General features: G+C 48.2%; 2 pseudogenes; both read left to right on the plus strand.

Moving 5' to 3' along the window:
* The first annotated feature begins 15,499 nt into the window (after positions 1-15,499).
* Positions 15,500-16,741, plus strand: LOC140623272 (protein SEC13 homolog pseudogene; annotated as a pseudogene).
* Positions 16,742-18,046: 1,305 nt separating this feature from the next.
* Positions 18,047-18,614, plus strand: LOC140606485 (RNA polymerase II subunit A C-terminal domain phosphatase SSU72 pseudogene; annotated as a pseudogene).
* The last annotated feature ends 577 nt before the right edge of the window (positions 18,615-19,191 follow it).

A 19,191-nucleotide genomic window follows, 5' to 3' on the forward strand; every position in this document is an offset into this window, starting at 1 on the left:
CAGCCTGATGGTTGGCTGGCGTTTCCTCCCCACGGGGGCAGTCCATCAGGGCAGGGCTCCCTGGCAGCCACCTCCACTAGTGTGCAGCAGACGTAGGAGCTCTGGCTCATCCTTGGCCCTCGCCATTGCCAGGCCAGGAAAACGGGAGGGGCTCACAGCAGAACGTGGCCTTGTCCCCCACGTGCTTTCCAGAGGCCTCCACCCACAGCTTCAGTGCACAGGGAGCCCAGGTTTTGATGGTGAGGGCTCTTTCCCTACAAATGTGCCACTTCTCAGGTCCCAGAGGCCTGCTCCAGCTCAGAGCCAGGACTCCTGGTGGGAGCAGGCAGAGGAACCTGGCAAGAGCCAGCCCTATGGTATAGATCGCATCCCACCACACACAGCCTGAAGCAAAGTCCGGGAAGCCCCAGGAGCTCCCAGGCTGGGTGCCACCCTCATGCCTCACTTGGACAGTGGTCACAGGTTTGTGCCTTTTATGCATAAATTGTGATTATTTGTGTGTGAAATGCTAATTGTTTTCATCTGGGTGAGTTAACCAGAGCCCCAGTGCCTGTTCTGGGCCCCACCCCAGAGGCCTGCTCTGACGTGCTTACTGTTGCTGTTTGTCTGGGGTCTGTCCCCTGAACACACAGTGTTTTATGCAAGAGAGTTCTTGATTTGGGTTATTACATTTTCCACTCAGCCCTGTGTCTGTGAGGCTCATCCCTGTCTCCTGGTGCTGTTCAGCCCTCTGAGCTGTGTGTGCTGCATGCACCCCCTTCCCCGGCCACCTCTGGTCTCAGCCCTCCTGGTCCCCCCAGGACCTGTGTGAAATGGGGACACTCTTGAAAGTAGCAGACGCCCTTAGTGTCCCAGCAAACTCAGAATGGAGTCCCAGTAAAGACCCCCATGTCCTATGGCTTTGAGCCAATGGCAGCCAGGCCCCTGGGGAAACGTCTGAGATAAAAGTGGGTTCTGGAACTGAAAACCCATAGGGCTGGTGTGATAATGAAAACACACATACACAAGTACACACATATATACATGCATAGACTCACACATGTACTTCAAACACACACAGTATAAGCACACACATACACACAGACTCATACTATTCACATGCAGAGATGCACACAAAGCATTGTACACACAATATAAATATGCATGTGCACATATCCACACACACTTGAATGCACATACATTCATAGGCACACAACACACACACGCAGGAACATACCCACGCCCACTGCACACACCTAGTGCCAAACACTCTGCTTCATCACACTGATGACGTCTGTGGGAACTCATGACCATCCAACAGATGAGAAAGATGAGGCCCATGAGGACTGATGGCCTGTCCTCACAGGGTGCTGTCTGGGGGACTGGGGCAGCACGTTCTGGCCACAGGTTCCTTGAAGGAACAAGGGGTGATCTCAGCTTTGTTTTGGGGAATTGGAGAAACAGGTAACACCCCCAATGTGGGAGGAGGAGGTCTTGCGGGATTCCTGGTCAGAAGTCAGAGGCCAGGGTGGGGACACGCTCCTGAGGAAGTGGCCTCCAGAACCGAGGGGTGTCCGCCGGAATGCCCCCATGGGCACCAGTACTTTGAGGGCTGGGGCAGGCGCCCAGGGCCCCCCAGGAGAGGCGGCCCCAGACTCTGCTGGCCTCCAGGGATGAGGGATGAGGGACACGAGGGGATGGTGCCTGGACCTGGGCCCCTCAGGAAATCACTTTCAGATCTCCCTCCAGCTCACTAACGTAAGTGCTGCTGGAGAATTGCCTTTTACCTAAATTGCCTCAATTTTCAATTTGCTTGACATTTGAGCAGCACGAGGCCTTCTGGCTCCCTTCCTGGGGCAGCTGCTGCATGGGACATCCCAGAGCCCAGTGAGTGGGGTGCAGGGCACCTAGGGGCCAGAGGTGCCACAGGGAAGGGTGCAGATCCCCCAGCACTCCCCAAGTTGCTACATGCACCCCAGCCTCGTCCCCCAGCCTGGAACCCCCCCATCACTTCCCACCCCAGGCTCCTCCACAACACCCAGCCGGCCCCCCTGGGCTCTTTTACTGCTGAGGTGAGGAGTTTGCAGGACTGAGCAAGGAGCTCACTTGCCCCACAGACAATGTCCATGTCAGGGAGGGACCCCAGAAATAAGTGGACTGTGTGTCCCTTGTGGAGGAGGGTGCAGGGAGGGGAGGGAAAGGGAGGAGGGGCTGAGGGGCTGAGGGCTGAGGACGGGAGCTCCCGCAGATCTGGATAGCAGGTAGAGGAAGGGCAGAGGCTGCTCCAGGCCTGTGTCCTCCAGGCCAGGGCAGGTTTCAGGGCAGGGGATGCGCTGCTGATGCAGTCCTGGGCGAGAGACAAGTGGGGGTGAGACACAGGGAGAGAGGGGGAGGAAGACAGACCCAGCAGCTAGGGGAACTCCCTGCTCTCCCCCAGGAGGAACCAAGAGGAGGAAGGAGGAGGAATAGGGATGAGAGAGAAGGGAACAGAGGAGGGAGGTGGGGAGAGGGGCAGGAGGGGAGGCAGGAGGGGAGGCAGGAGGGGAGGAGGCAGGGGAGGAGGGAATGAGCAGGGTGAGGAGAAGGGGAGGGAGAAAGGGGGGAGAAGGGGAGGAGGTGGGGGGAGGAGGGAGAGAGAAGGAGGGCAGGCGGGAGGCGGGAGGGGGGAGGCCAGCAGCCTGCGTCCCCCGGGAGCCCTGACCCCACTGGGCGCCCGCGGCCCCCCTCCGGCCGCTCAGGTTTCGGGGCTGCGGAGGCAGATTGGGTAACGGGGCATGTGCTCCGCATTACCGAGAAAGCCTTAAAAAGCCCTCGTTTATCGCTGTTTACGTTCCGTGATTGAGAGGAGAATTCACCAAGACCAAAGGTTACTGCTGGTGTTTCTGTGACCAATATTGCCTCCAACTAAAGCAATTAGCTTCAAGGAAAGGCGCGTGGTCGTCGGGGCTCTCAGGAGCCCCCGGGTGCGCGACACGCCCCCGCCCCGCCGATCCGCCCCCGCCCCGCCGGGTCACGTGCCCCGGGCCTCGGTTTCCCTCTCCGTGGCACGGGGACCCCAATTCGGAGCTCCCACCGGCCGCGCACCTCACTTCCTCGGTTCAGTCCCGGGGCCTGTGCCGCTGGCTCTTCTCCTGAGGCTGTTTCTACTCAAATTCGCCGTTAAAATCCCAAGACATTTATGGAGAAAGCTGGACGGGTAATTAGCAGATGCGCTCCTTCCGAGGAGGGCGACGTGGCCGATCCGTAGCGTGTGTCTGTCTGTCCCAGGCCAGGCCGTGCGGGGGACGGCTGCGGCCAGGGGCTGGGCGTGCCTCAGTCTCCCCGGCTGTCAGCAGCGGGGTGATGGAGCGTGCGCGGCGCCAAGCGCTTAGAGCAGTGTAGGCAGTGTAGGCAGTGTAGACCGGCGAGCGCATTCCCGCAGCTGCCACCAAGAATCCGGAGGACTGGCCAGCGGGTAGGGCTGCAGGGAGAGAGGCGGGGCAGGCGCTCCCCTAGGGAGGGGATGGAGGCCAGAAGCTGCTCTGGGGGTGGGGTGGTCCCGCCACCGCTTCCCACCCCGCCCCCACACCTCCTGCCTAAGTCACTTAAGGAGCTGCCACCGTGCCCCCCCACCATAGCACGTCTCCGCCTCGCGGTAAGCTGGGGTGCCAGCCCCAGAGCGCCCCAGCTCTGCCCCTCACTCCCTGGGCACCACACAGCGGGAACCTCTCGCGACAGAGGACTGGGTAGCTGTCTGCCTCCTAGGGTCAGAAGGCCCGGGGGCTAGACAGGCGCACGCTCAGAGGTGGGCTGCCGGAGCGTGGCCCCCAGGGGTAACACCCGCCGGGAGGGGCCGGGCCAGGCCCGCGCAGGGGTCACTCGGAACACGGGACCTCTCCCCGCAGGACTGGAAGCAGCGCCCAGGCTCCTCCCTGCAGAGGTCCCAGGAGCCCAGGGCTCCTGCTCTTACACTTCGCTGGCCGGGGCTGACCGAGGGTGGGTGGGCAGATGGTCCCCGGTTGGGCCAAGGTTAGGGCAACGGGCTGCAGGGAGACAGGAGTCCGTCGGGCCGGTGCTCTGAGCTCCATCAAACCATGAGCCGGGCGGCCGGGCTCCAGGCCTATAGGGACACAGGCTGCGTGTCCTCCACAACACGAGGACTTCGGGGCTCCCCCAGTTGGCCAGTTGTCTGTCTGTTCCTCCCCTGTGATCACCCCACTTTACTGATAAGGCACCGAGGCTCAGAGGGGACATGAGGGCATTCAATGCTTCAGTAGACACTTGCCAAGTTGCTGGATGGTTTCGGGGCTTCTTCATATCCCTGTGACCCTTCTGGGAGCACGGCCCGCAGGGGAAGCCCACCTGGCCCCTCCTGTCTTCTCTGACTGCAGGGTCAACGGCATCCCAGCTCATGGGGTCCAGAACCTAGTCCAGGACCCGGTCCACCTGCACCAGCCCTGACACTGCCTCTCTGCCGTCTGAGGAGGGGGGGCGGGGGGGGGGACACAGGACAGTAGTGAGGGGCACACCCCAGGCTCCCATCTCCCCACTTTCCCGCCAGACCTGTGAATCCTCCTGGCCAGGCCATCTTCAGCTGCTCCTGGGTACACCCAGTCCAGGGTACCTGCAGTGTCCTCTGCTCCTCTGGTCAGTGACCACCACCCCTGTAACCTGAAGACACCCTGAGAGATCCCACAACCCCTCACGCCACCCTGCTTCTACCTCCAGAGAGACCAGCTCATTCTTCAAGGACGCCACTCACCCTCCACATAAAGCGCCCATTCTTCCCGGCGTGGGGCTAGGTGGGAAAATATTTTCCAAAGGTCAGTTTTCCAATTATACTTAAAATTTGGAAGCTTTTTTTTTCTTTCTTTTTTTTTTTTTTTTTTGCCTCCCGTCGGTGCAGCCACGTTCTGCTAATTTCATAAAGATACCATTTAGCTGAGGTAGGTGGGATTCTGGGCATCAGAACAGCTTCCCAACGTCAACAGCCAGCCCTAACCGTAACCACCGACTTCCCATCATTTGTGGGGAAAAAAACGTTTCTCTCCCCAAAAATTATGGCCTGTAGGAATCAGACAACATCCCCATTGCCCGGCGGGAAATTACAGAGATTTTCTTGCATACTTAACGTTAAGCCATGTTTATAAAGTCCTGCTCTGTCTTAATGACCTGCTCACGGTCTGCTGGGGAAGCAGGATGTTTGAGGTCGCTCGGGGCCTGGGACACAGGTGAGCGCCCGTGTCATAGGACAGTGCTCCCGGGGTCTGGCGTGCAGCTGAGGCCTGTGTTGGGGGACGGGGCAGGGGGCACAGGACTGTCTTGCCCGTGTCCCCTCGAGTGCCAACAGGATGAAGGGGTCATAGGCACAAAGTGGGGACTTGGCCCAGATGCCCCTCCTCTCCCCCACCTCTGCCTCCATGGGCCCCCATGGGACTGGGGAACCTGCCTGTCCCCACACTCCATTCTCCACCTTAGCTGGACCTTGTCCCTCCCCATGCAAACCTTCAAGGTCCTTGCATGTCTGAGAGGGATGGGCGCCTCCCGGAAGCCTGCCAAGCCGCTCCCCCTGGCAGGTCACTTGGCCCCTCCTGCCTAAGATGGGGGCACCAAAGTTGCTGAGGGTGCCAGATGAGGCGAGGGATGGAGAGGATTTCAGAAGCCACGGGGAAGGTAGGGGAGCCGTGAGGGGGCCCAGGGGTGTGTTCCCCTCCCACAGGAGGAAGGCCTGTCTTTTCCCAGGGTGGAGAGGGGGCAAGCTGCAGGATAGGATGCAGCCCCCCTCCCCTCCCATCCCTGCAGGCCCAGCTGTCCAGGGATGAGGAGCCTGCAGACACACAGGCCAGAGCTGAGCTGAGGAGGAGGAGAAGCAACAGTGGGAAGGTGGAAGCAGAGGACAGACTGTAGCCAGCAGGGCAGGAGCAGTGAGGGCACAGGTGCCATGAGGGGTGGGGCCCATCCCTTACTACCCAGCCCAGTGTGTGAGGTGGGGGTGGGGGTGGGGACAGCAGTCTCAGCTCCAGCCAGTGGGCCTGATGGCACCAGCCATTTCAAATTTTAAAAGCTAAGAGTCTAGTTTTTAAAAACTTCATGTCCCAGGATGCCTGGGTGGCTCAGTAGTTGAGCCTCTGCCTTCAGCTGAGGTCATGACCCCGGGGTCCTGGGATTGAGTCCCACATTGGGCTCCCTGCAGGGAGCCTGCTTCTCCCTCTGCCTATGTCTCTGCCTCTCTCTCTGTGTCTCTCATGAATAAATAAAATCTTAAAAATAAATAAATAAAAATTTCATATCCCAATTTTCCAAGTTTGGTGACTTATTTCATGTTTTTAAACCGTGGGCATCACAAACCACACACCTCCCATCCTTCCCCTCACTCCCATGCTCCAGCTACCTCTTGTCCCTGCCTTAGGGTCTTTGCACCTGCTGTTTCCTCTACCCAGGACACCCCTGACCCAGCAAAGGCCCCCCACCCTGGAGAGAAGGAGGGCCCTGACCTGGGGCTGAGGTCCCTGGAAGCCCCTCCTGCCCTACCCCTCTGCCCTGTAACCCTATCTTGTTTTGCCTACAGGTGACTGGGTTTACCAAGCCTGTCTGTTCAGCTATCCTAAAGCAGACCTGAGCTGAGCCTGTCTATAGGATGGCAAGGAGGTCGATGTGTCTGGGTACAGGCATGAGGGCTCCAGTGGGGCTGGTGAGGCCATAAGGCCTGTGGGCAGAGTGAGGAGCTGGGATTTTATTCTAGGGAGTCATTGAAGGATTGATGCAGACCCTGTGGGGTATGGAACAAAACCTGTGTCCTCGGCTTCCAGGTGGTAAAGACATAGAGAACAACTCATTTCTGTACAAAGGCTCTAAATGCGTAAGATGAAGGGGGTATGGCCTTCAAAGAGCTAAGACCCTAGAGAGGCAAATAGGATAAATACTAATTCTCCTCTTTATGCATCCACCCACCCATCCACCCACCCAGGGATATCCCTGCAGGGTTTGACTCCACTGCCTTCTTGATTGCCTGGACACCTTTCAGGCTGTCCGTTGCTCAAACACTGGGTGAGGAAGAAGATAGGAAATAAAGAAACAAGGCTCATGGGACACTGATACTATAGCCTGGACCATGGTAGGGACTTCAAAGAAAGGACTTCTTCCTGTTTCTCAAAACTACCGTAGGACAGAGGGATTATCTGCTCTATTTTTCCCAGAAGAAAGTGGAGATTAGAGAGACCACACGGCTTACTCGAGGCCAGAGAACCACTAAGTGACTGCACCAGTATCCATAGTGAGGCTAGCTCATTTCAAATTCCCAAACTCCCCAGTGCAAAGTGGGGGTTCAGGGCAACCCATGTAACTACTGTTAGGCAAGCAGCCTGTAAACCAGCAGGCAAGCTAGCACTGTCTGCACTAGGATTTTTTATGCCATCATTTAAAAAATTGATATAAAAATAATACATGTACAGGTTTAAAAAAATAGTTCAAATAGAAAAGATGGAACCATAAAGAGGAAGTCTTAACTTCCAGCCCCAATCATGATGAAGTGCTTTCGTGTAAGATTTACCCTGTCCCCACAAGCAACTATGAAACTAGACAACGTCTATGTGAGGCAACTGCTCAGGCAAGAGTCATCAGACAAAGCAGGGCTGTAACTCGAGCTCCACATTCTGGCTTCACGCCTGATGCACTCACCCGACTGTGGTACAGGGTTGGAGAACCTAAACAGACAGCTCACTGGGAAGAGGGAACCTGCTAGTGCTCAGGACTGCGGAGGTAGCTAGAGCTGCAGGGCAAGGGCTGGAAGGAGGAAGCGATGTAGAGACGCACCAGAATTCCGCAGAGAGTACCTCTGAGTCTTAGCAGAATACTGGCTGTAGGTGCACAGGGCTGTGCTCCGCTAGGTAAGCAGAGAGCAGCCAGGGCAAGCTGAGAGCTGGATGGGGACCTGGGAGGTTGCACAATGCTGAGGACACTGGTGCTCTGCTTCGCAGCGAGGGGTTACTCTACACCCACCCAAAACACCTACCAGCAAACCCCAACAGGATCACATTCATTGGCCAGTAAGCTAACTGCCTGTAGGGAAAGTGGTCAGCTCTCTCTAAAGACAAATAACATCTTTGAAATGCAACCAAAAATTTTAATCTAGAATTCTATGGCCAGCACAAAATCACCCCTTAAAAATAAAAGGAAATAAGGACATTTCATGCAAACAAACCTGAGATAATTCATGTACAGGCAGGTTTAAACCAGTGCAAATGTTAAAGGAAGTTCTTCTGACTGAAAGGGAATAATATCAGGTGCAAACTTACTTACATGAGCAGTGAGGAGTACCAACAAGGACAAATGTGTGAAAAAAAAAAAAAAAGGACAAATGTGTGGGAAATAGAAAGGACGTTGAAGTACCACTAGAGAAAGAGAATGGATTCATAATGATAAAAGTGGACCCTTTAGGAAGATACAGACATTCTAAACATTAATGCACCTAATAACAGATGTTCAAAATGCAGAGAAGCAAAAACTGAGAGAACTAAAGAAATAGGCATATTCACAGAGATTTAACCTCCTTTCCAAGTAACTGATGAAAAATAGACAATCCAATAAAGAATATGGATGATCTGAACATCACAAATCACACTAACCTAAATGAAACCCACAAAACACAATACTGAGGAATACACATTTTTAAAATGCACATGGAAATTCAGCAAAATGAGTCATACTCAATGAAAAAGCATTTTGCAATAATACAGTATGTTCTCTAGACACTAGTAGAGATGAAGAAATCCATAAGAAGCTAATAAGAAAATCCTCAAATCTTTAAAAGGAACACACATCTAAATAATTCATAGGTCAAAGAGGAAATCACAAAGGAAATCAGAAAATATTTTGAAGTGAAAGTTAAAACAAAACCTATCATAATATGTGGAAGGACAAAAGTCAAGCTTAAAGGAAAATTTACAGGGACCCCTGAGTGGTTCATTAGTTGAACGTCTGCCTTCGGCTCAGGGCGTGATCCTGGAGTCCCACATCGGGCTCCCTGCAGGGAGCCTGCTTCTCCTTCTGCCTATGTCTCTGCCTCTCTCTCTGTGTCTCTCATGAATAAATAAATAAAATCTTTTTAAAAAGAGAAAGATTTACAGCTTTAAATGCCTACAATGAATTATCTAAATTCCATCTTAAGAATTTTAAAAAGGACAAATTAAATCAAAATAGAAAGAAGGAAATAAAGACAACAGCAGGAATCAATAAAGTAAAATATGAACAAACCATAGAGAAAGATCAAGAAAATACAAAATTGGTTATTTGAAGGATCAATAAAACTGAAAAAACCCTAGCTAGCTCAATTAAAGAAAAGAGAAAATACAAGTTGCTGTTATTAAGAGTGAAAGAGGAGATGTAATTACAGGTCCTGAAGACAGTAAAACAACAATAAAGGAAAGTTATGGACAACCTTATACCAATAGATTTGACAACTTAGATAAAATGGGCAGATTCCTTCAAAGGCATAAAATTCCATAATTCACATGCATGTGCATGCACACACACTCACTCACATATGTTATACATGAGTAGCACTACACTTATAAAACTTTGAAATTTCCCCACAAAGAAAGGTCTAGGCTCAGGTGGCTTCATTAGTGAATTATATCAAATATTTAAGGAAGAAATAATACCAATCTTAGACTAATTCTTTCAAAAAATACAGCAGGAAGAAAAAATTTCTAACCATTCCATGAGGTAATCATAACCTTAATAACAAAACTAGTGAAGGACGTTATAGGAAAAGGAAATTATAGACCAATATTCCTTAAGAATATAGGCACAAAATCATTAACAAATATTAGCAAATCAATTGCAGAAAAATTGTGTGTGTGCATATGCATGCACATGCATATATGTTAATACTAGAAATGCAAAATGCTTTAATATTTTAAAAACACTACATTTTGCCACATTAACAATGAAGGAAAAAATATATTATCACATAAATAAATGAAAAAAATTTTGACAAATTCAACACCTATCCGAATCCCATGATTTTGGGGGACAAAAAAAAACTCTTAGCAAAGAGCTTTTGGAACAGAAGGAAACTTCCTCAGCCTGATAAAGGGTATCTATAAGAAACAAAAGTATTTTCATTCTTCAGTTAACACATTGTGTACATAGAAAAGGCTAAAGAATTTACAAAAAAAAAAAAATCTACTGGAAATAATAAATGAATTAGGCAAGATTTCTTGATACAAGGTCATCAGACAAAAATCAATTATATTTCCATATAAAAGCAATGAACAATTAGAATATGATTCTTAAAAAAAAAAAAAAGTCAGTACTATCTATGTAGCATCAAAAATGTACAAAGATGGGCAGCCCGGGTGGCTCAGCAGTTTAGCGCCACCTTCAGCCCAGGACCTGATCCTGGAGACCCGGGATCGAGTCCCACGTTGGGCTCCCTGCATGGAGCCTGCTTCTCCTTCTACCTGTATCTCTGCCTCTCTCTCTCTCTCTCTCTCTCTGTGTCTCTCATGAATAAATAAATAAAATCTTTTTTAAAAATGTACAAAGACTAGGGGAAAACTTAGCCAAAGTTGTGCTGGGCTGGTATACTGGAAACTACAAAACATTGCTAAGAGAAACCAAGGAAGATCTAAATAAATGTGGGTGGATACATATCATATTCTTGGGTTGAAAGACAACATCGCTAAGATGTTGATTCCCAAACTGATCTAGAGATTTAATACAATCTCAATCAAAATCTCGCAGCCCCTTTCTTAGAAATTGTCAAGTTTCTTCTAAGATTTATGTAGAAATGTGAAGTACCTAGAATATCCAAAGCCATCTTGGAAAGTAAAGAAAGATTGATGGACTTAACACTATTTAATTTCAAGACTCATTATGGTATTGGCAGAAGGATGGACAAACTGATCAATGGAATAGAAATGGTTCTGGAGTAAACCGAACCTTACAGGGTTAACTGATTTTTGACAAGAGTGCCAAAGGAATTGAATGGAGAAAGAAAAAGGCTTTTTAACAAATAGGTCAGGAACAACTGTGTTTTTACATGAGGAATCACTGTCAGTCACCAAGATAGCAGTAGCAGTCTTAGGTGAGAGCTGAAGTGTGCTAGTAACACCTGGCTGTGGCCACACCATATGCCAGGCCTTAAGATGTTCCTGCCTACCATATGTGAGGAGATAAAGATACCCTGGGAGAAGAAACACTCAGGACAAAGCTTTGTTCAGATACAAAAGGGGCCAGAAATAGGTCCTTCCTCCCCAGGATGAGATGGTCATAACCCCCATGCAGAACCCTTCTTGCCAAGTCTCCAACAACCCTGAGCCACAAGTCTGGGGCAATGGCTACAAAAGCAGAGACCTTCCTGGACCATGAATCATGAGTCAAATCCCAATGTGCCTGGCTGGAGACCTTCTGGTCTCTCTCTTCTTGCTTGACTCCATGCTCATCTCAGAGTCTAATCCAGCCCCTTCAAACTCCAGCTTTTCAGTCCACCCTCTATGTCTCCCAAAGTAATATTTTTTATGAAAATTAACTTATATTAAATAACGAAAAGACTTCTACTTCTGACCAACAGAGAGTAACAGAGTCCAAATTTACCCTCCCACATGAGACAACCAAAAAACAAATAGCATGTATGAAACAACGTGTTTTTTTTTCCCCAAGACATAAGACATTGAACATCAGACAATGAAGGAAAGTGATTGATCTCTAAGAGCCAGGAAACAAAGGAGGTGACCTATGATTACTCCAGTTTACTTCCTCTGATAGTTTCCAGCTCATGATGCAGGGAGAGGGAAAAGATAGAGTACAGTGGGTGCATCAGAGTACACCCATCAGAACATGAGTTGAGTGACAAAGCTGAGACCAGGGAGACCAAATGGCAAGAGTCATCAGACAGGGTACTAGAGAGTAGAGACCTGCATGGAGAAAGAATGTCAGAGGGCTGCCTTCAAGGATGTAGCAGAGTATGGGCCAGCATATGCATGTGAAGAAGCTATCCAAGGATGGAGAAAGAGCCACCTGAGAGGATTAGAAGCTCTCCCAAGACCAGGAAGAGTGCCTGTTCCCATCAGCTAGATTGGAAACCTCATGATTCACGGGGCACAGTGGAGAATACAAGAAAAGTCTTGTCTTGTCAGTAGGGAGTCATTTGCCCTAGACCGAATGTTGTTGTGGCCCCACGTAATAAATCTTAAAGCAAGACTTCAAATCATAAAACTGTTTCCAAGTAATTTTACTGTGTTCCAGAATGAAGCACAATAATATTTGTAGGAATACAAAATTATTCAGTACCGAACAAGGTAAAACTCACAATGCCTAGGATAAAAAATAGAAAGAAAAGAAAAGAAAGAAAAGAAAAGAAAAGAAAAGAAAAGAAAGAAAAGAAAAGAAAAGAAAGAAAAGAAAAGAAAGAAAGGAAGAAAGAGAAAGAGGAAAAAAAAAGAAATTACCAGGCATTAAAAGCAGTAGGAATACACAACCCACAATGAGGAAAAAAGCTAATTAACCAAAACTGACCCAGATGATATATGAATAGTAACTTTCTGAAGTTTAGGAGACTTAAGATGAAATTGGATTCAAGTACAAAGTGAGACTTTCTTTGTATTTATGATTGCATTCAATTCACATATGGACATAATAGACTCATATTACATTTCTAGGAATATTTTTCACTTTTTCAAATTAATTCAAAATAAATATATATTCTTTTCAAAGATTAAAAAAAAACTGATCCAGAAGTGAAAACTATATTAACATTAGCAGAGAAGAATATTAAAGCAGTTATTGTATTCTTTATGTTTAAAAAGTTAGAGATGTGGAAGATATAAAAAAACCCCAAACCAAAATTCTTTTCTAAAAAATAAAAATGAAGTTGAAGGACTAATACTAGCTGATCACATGACTTAGCATAAAACTACAGTAATCAAAACAGTGTGATATTGGCACAAAAATGGTAAAGATGTCCAGAAATCAATTCTCACAAATATATAAATATAGTGAGTGGACTGTTAACAACAGTCAAAGGCAAGTCAGGGAAAGAAGGATAATCTTTTCCACAAATTATGCTGAAAAAATTGGATATCAGTAGGGGATAAAAATTGAAGTTCCATCCAAAATTCATATCTTCAAATTGAACTAAAAATGGATCTATAGTTAAATGTAGAGCTCCAAATTATAACACTTTTAGGAGAAACCTTATGATCTTAGGATAGGCAAAGATTTATTAGCTACAGCACCAAAGCTATATAAAACAACAAGTTGATAACTTGGAGTTCATCAAAAGACATCCACTTTGCAATAGATACTTTTTTTTTAATGAAGATTTTTTTAATGCATTCATGAGAGACACACAGAGAAAGGCAGAGACACAGGCAGAGGGAGAAGCAGGTTCCATGCAGGGAACCCGATGCAGGACTCGGTTCATTGATCCCAGGTTCACGACCTGAGCCAAAGGCAGACACTCAAACCGCTGAGCCACCCAGGCATCCCTACAATAGATACTCTTGAGACAAGCTACAGACTGGGAGACAAACTTCACAAAGCATATATCCAATAAAGAACTTGTAGCCATAATAGATAAGGAATTCTCAAAACTCAATACAAAAATAATCCAACTTAAAAATGGGAAAAAGCAGGGATCCCTGGGTGGCTCAGTGGTTTGGCTCCTGCCTTCAGCCCAGGGCATGATCCTGGAGTCCTGGGATCGAGTCCCATGTCAGGCTCCTTGCATGGAGTCTGATTCTCCCTCTGCCTGTGTCCTTGCCTCTCTCTCTCTCTCTCTCTCTCTCATGAATAAATTAATAAAATCTAAAAGAAAAATGGGAAAAATCTTTGAACAGGCACTTTACCAATGAACATATATGGATGGCAAATAGACATATGCAAATATGCCCAACACCATTACCCATCAGAACATGAAGTTAAAAGCATAAGGACATACCATTACATACTTATGAGAGTGGATAAAATTGAAGACTGACCAGAAACTGACTGAGACTGTATAGAAACTGAGACTAGTAGGGATATAACATGGTATAAACATTCAAAAACAATGTGGCAGTTCATTAAAAATTTATGGTGGGATGTCAGCATGAGGAACTCCATGGACTCACTCACCAGAAAAAAGAAATGTGGTAATAACTATTAAAAAAACAATTATTTAAAGTCTCTGGAAATTGTCCCAAGGGCATATAAAAAATGACGAAAAGTTTATTCAAGGAAACATACTAAAACTTGGTAAGAACAGCAAGAATCTGTGACATTTGAGGTATGGCCCATTCCTTCTTTCCTTCTCCACTCTCAGCTTGATAGAAGCACCACTCTGTAAGAATGGCCAAGAGGATGGTTGGGAGCTAAGGGGAAGGGGGGCACCAAGTCTTAATATACCTCACCCAGAAGCGCAGGCCACCAGCATTTCTAATGCCCTCCAATTATAAATTGGCCTGGGGAGTGTGGCCAAGAGATCAGGAGCTCCTTTCCTGCACCAATTCCCACCCATGGCATAGACGCTCTGCCCTAGGTATAGCCAGCCAAGAATACTGGGGCCCTCACCACCCTTGCCCCAGATTAGGGCAGAGTTTCCAGAACAAGAGAGTCAAGTCATGCAGACCAGAGTCTACTGCCCCATTCAGAGCCCAGAGTAGTGGATCAGAGATATTGTCTAGGAGGAGAAGCATCCCATAAGAAAACAGGGCTCCAAAACTCTTCACAAAGCAACTGACATTATTTGAAAAAAAAAAAAAAAAACATGGAGAAATGTAAGCTTAAAGTGGCTTAAATTAATAGGACAACAATTCCTCTCAGTTAGGAGCAACAAGCTAAACCACAGGCCATCTAGTTCATAGGCCTAGAGAGAACTAGGGAAAGAAACCGCTAAGAAGACACCCTGGGGACAAAACAAAGCTCAAAGATTGACTTCAAAATATAGTCACATTGAATTGGATCAGACTACCAAGAAATACATGGCCCAGGGGATTGTCGAAAACTATAAAGCAAGCAATTAGTGATCAGTTGCACCTAAGGGGTGGAGAGTAACACCAAATAAAGAAAATAGCCTAACAGAACTCAGAGAAAGAGACAATTGAAAGAGAGCCCCATAAGCTACCACCTGAGATTTCCCCCCTCTCATAAAACAGGAAGGCAGCTCAAGGTTTGTGCAGCTGCTTGAATATGTCCTAAAGAACCAGGTTTGTCTTTCTGTTCCACCTTCCTTAGCACAGTCCTCCTCATGGTCTCGAGATGACTGTGGCACCTCTAGGTATTGTGTCTGAATTCCATAAATGAAGTAAGAGAATGGGAAGTAAAGGTCTCCAAAAGCTTCCTTTTTATTCCAGAAGGGAGGCTCTCCCTTAGGACTCCTGTCTATATCTTATTGGCCAGAACTTCATTCGGTTGCTATTCCTAGCTGTAAGGGAGGTTGGAAACTATATACTTTACTTTTTAGTCTCTAGTTCTGAAAGGCAAGGGATAAGTGGTTGGAATAGATATTGAATGAACCTCTTACAGTATTTGTCACACTTTGTTTAATTGAAATGCAGTAATTAACACTGTGGACACCTCCCATGAGGATATGATTCATGATGCCCAGATGGACTACCATGGCACCCGCCTGGCAACCTGCTCCTCAGGTCCGTCAAAATCTTCAATGTGCGAAATGGAGGACAGATCCTTATTGCCAACCTCAGAGGTCACGAGGGTCCTGTGTGGCAAGTGGCCTGGGCCCACCCCATGTATGGCAACATCCTGGCATCCGGCTCCTATGACCGGAAAGTCATTATCTGGAAGGAGGAGAATGGCACCTGGGAGAAGACTCTGAGCACACAGGACACGACTCCTCAGTAAACTCTGTGTGCTGGGCCCCCCATGACTACAGCCTAATACTGGCCTGTCGGAGCTCAGATGGGGCCATCTCCCTGCTGACATACACCGGAGAGGGCCAGTGGGAAGTAAAGAAGATCAACAATGCTCATACTATTGACTGCAATGCCATCAGTTGGGCCCCTGCTGTTGTACCTGGAAGCCTCATAGACCAGCCATCGGAACAGAAGCCCAACTACATCAAGGGGTTTGCTTCAGGCGACTGTGACAACCTCATCAAACTGTGGAAGGAAGAGGCGGATGGCCAGTGGAAGGAGGAACAGAAGCTAGAAGCGCACAGTGACTGGGTTCGAGATGTGGCCTGGGCCCCCTCCATTGGCCTGCCCACCAGCATCATCGCCAGTTGCTCCCAGGACGGTCGTGTGTTCATCTGGACTTGTGATGACACCTCAGGCAATACATGGTCACCCAAACTTTGCACAAGTTCAATGATGTTGGGTGGCATGTGAGCTGGTACATCACAGCCAACATCCTGGCTGTCTCGGGCGGAGACAATAAGGTGACCCTGTGGAAGGAGTCCGTTGACAGACAGTGGGTGTGCATCAGTGATGTCAACAAGGGCCAGGGATCTCTGTCTGCTTCTGTCACAGAGGGCCAGCAGAACGAGCAATGACAAGACAGGCAAGCCCAGCTCCTCACCTGCTGACTCCAGGACTGCCCTTTCCTGGACCAACTGACCAAATAGCTGGGAGGAACAGCTCCAACATGATTACTTTCCCAGGAGTAGTTACAAATGCAACCAGATTGATCATCTGCCTTAACATGATTTGATATGGTTTGTAATTTATTGTCCTGCTGAAAGCATTCATATTATGAGGAAAAAACTACAAATGATCTTCAGATCTATTATTTTAAAGTATTTTTGGCCATTTTTATGTACCTTTTGGGTTCAGGCATTATTTGGGGGCGGTTGTTTCCAAAATAGTTAAATAAATTCATAAAAAAACAGGGGACTGTTCCCGTTTTTTGGGGGGGGGCTCTTCCACAAAAGAATGCTTTATTGACAAATTACCCATTATTCACTTTAAGGAAAAGTTACACCTTACTACACTTGCATCCCGCCTTCTCACCACACCCCATCCATGATTCTAACCCTGAAGAAAACACACAGAATGCAGTTCTTCCCATGGCACCAGCCTGGATTGCAGTCCCCCAGGTGCCTGAATCGACCAGCAGACACTCAGGTTACCCAGAGCATACCACCGTCCACCAAAGTGGACTCTGCGGGTGGCTCCTTCCCCAGGGAGTGCACAGCTGCGACACTGGAGAGGTCTCTGCCTGCTGGGAGCCAGTAAGGCACAGAGCTGCCCCTCCAGACACACCCCACAAGTGGGGCCCTGAATGCAAGGCTGCTGGGGTCTGGCAGTTTTAGAACGAGAATGAGATCTTTGTAGCTCCTGAGAACAGGTGACAGCAGAGTTCCAGCTGACCCCAATGCAGGGCCATCCCCAGCGTGCGGAAAACAGGCAGGCTGAAGCTGAAGACGTAATGCACCAGCCATCTACCTGTGGGGGGTGCTGGCTCTTCTTCCTCCTGCCCCACCCCCACTCCCACTCCCAGAGGCCCAGGAGCCCTCTGGCCAGCAGGAGTTGCCCCTGTCCTTGAGAGGAGAGAGAAGCAGGCTTCACACACTGGGGTGAAGTGCATCGGCGAATAAAACACCAATGGTCCAAGCATGCTGCCCTTCGGGCTAGATGCAGAATTCTACACAGTGCCCAAAACCCACTAAAGAACCCTTATTTTTATATATAAAAACATTATAAACAAATAAAGCATAAGGCGATGTAAGGCTTGTATTTCAGCTTGAGTCCAAAGAACTCACTCCATCTTCCCTGGAGCTTCCAGACATTGGAACCCCAGCCCCGGGCTCTCCCTGAGGTAGGCACAGGGCACAGGAGAACAGACTCCTGTTTCACAGCTGGGGAAACCCAAGGTTCAGGGCCCGAAGGAGCTTGCCAACAGCCAGCAGACAGTTCTAGAAGTAGAGTCTAGAGCTGTGCCATCCAATATGGTGGCCATGATGGGGCTAGGGCCCTGTGCTAATATTTGGAGCCATTGAATAATGTGTATGATACAGTACCTGGTTTTTTTGGCTTTTATTAACGTGGTGACTAGAAGGTTCAAAATTGGGTATGTGTCTCACATTCTATTTCTGCATGGCTGGGTGGCTTCCCGGAGCAGTCATGTTGCGGTCCTTGTGGCCACTGCTATGCGGTCGTCGCCACTACGGGTGGTGGTGGTGTGCTCGAGCAACCAGAACCGGAGCATGGAGGCGCACAACATCCTCAGCAAACATGGATTCAGTGTCCGGTCCTTTGGAACAGGAACTCACGTGAAGCTCCCAGGACTAGCACCTGACAAGCCAAATGTTTATGATTTCAAAACTACATATGATCAGATGTACAATGATCTCCTTAGGAAGGATAAAGAACTCTATAGCAGAATGGCATCTTACATATGTTGGACAGAAATAAGAGAATCAAGTCTCGAACTGCAGAGACCTGTTCCATCTGATCCTCACCTGTGAAGAGAGAGCGTACGATCAGGTGGTAGAAGATCTGAATCCCAGAGAGCAGGAGACCTGCCAGCCGGTGCACGTGATCAATGTGGACATTCAGGACAACCACAAGGAGGCCACCCTGGGGGCGTTCCTCATCTGTGAGCTGTGCCAGTGTATTCAGCACACGGAGGACATGGAGAATGAGATTGGCGAGCTGCTTCAGGAGTTGGAGGAGAAGAGTGGCAGAGCCTTCCTGCACACGGTCTGCTTCTGCTGAGCTGCCTGGCCCGGCGCACTGCCCCCTCCTGAAGCCATCTTGTTGAGCTTCCCTTTGTTAATACTTTTTCCCTCCTGATATTTGTTTTTACCTTTAGGTATTCTGCCGACCGACAGTAGCAGTACCCAATAAATTATACATATGAAATACAAAGCTACACATAAATGCCAGATTAAAAACAATCAAGTTTTTCTGTTCACTTTGACTTAACGAGTGAGATGTTGATTATAAAATTTTTTTTCTTTAACCAAAACAATACACAACAGTTTCTAGTATCTTCCCCCCATGCATTTGTGGCTTCATTGTGGCTCCTTCTCTCCACCCCCAAACTTGCTGTAATGTACAAATAATCTGAATAAAGCAATGGGCTTGGTCTTACTAGGAAAGAAAAAAAAAAAAACAGGGGAACTGTGTACATGCTCAAGACTCTGCCCCTCCCAAAGGAGCAACAGCAATGGCCTCATGCTATAGGGGAAGCAGACTTTACTAAAATGGTCTAGCCAAGTCACAAAACAAATAGCAAAAATAAGTCCCCAAGAGGAGGAAGGGCAATCCAAAATTCCTATAATATATATTA

This window comes from Canis lupus, chromosome 1 (assembly GCF_048164855.1).
Source record: "Canis lupus baileyi chromosome 1, mCanLup2.hap1, whole genome shotgun sequence".
Taxonomy (NCBI): Eukaryota; Metazoa; Chordata; class Mammalia; order Carnivora; family Canidae; genus Canis; species Canis lupus.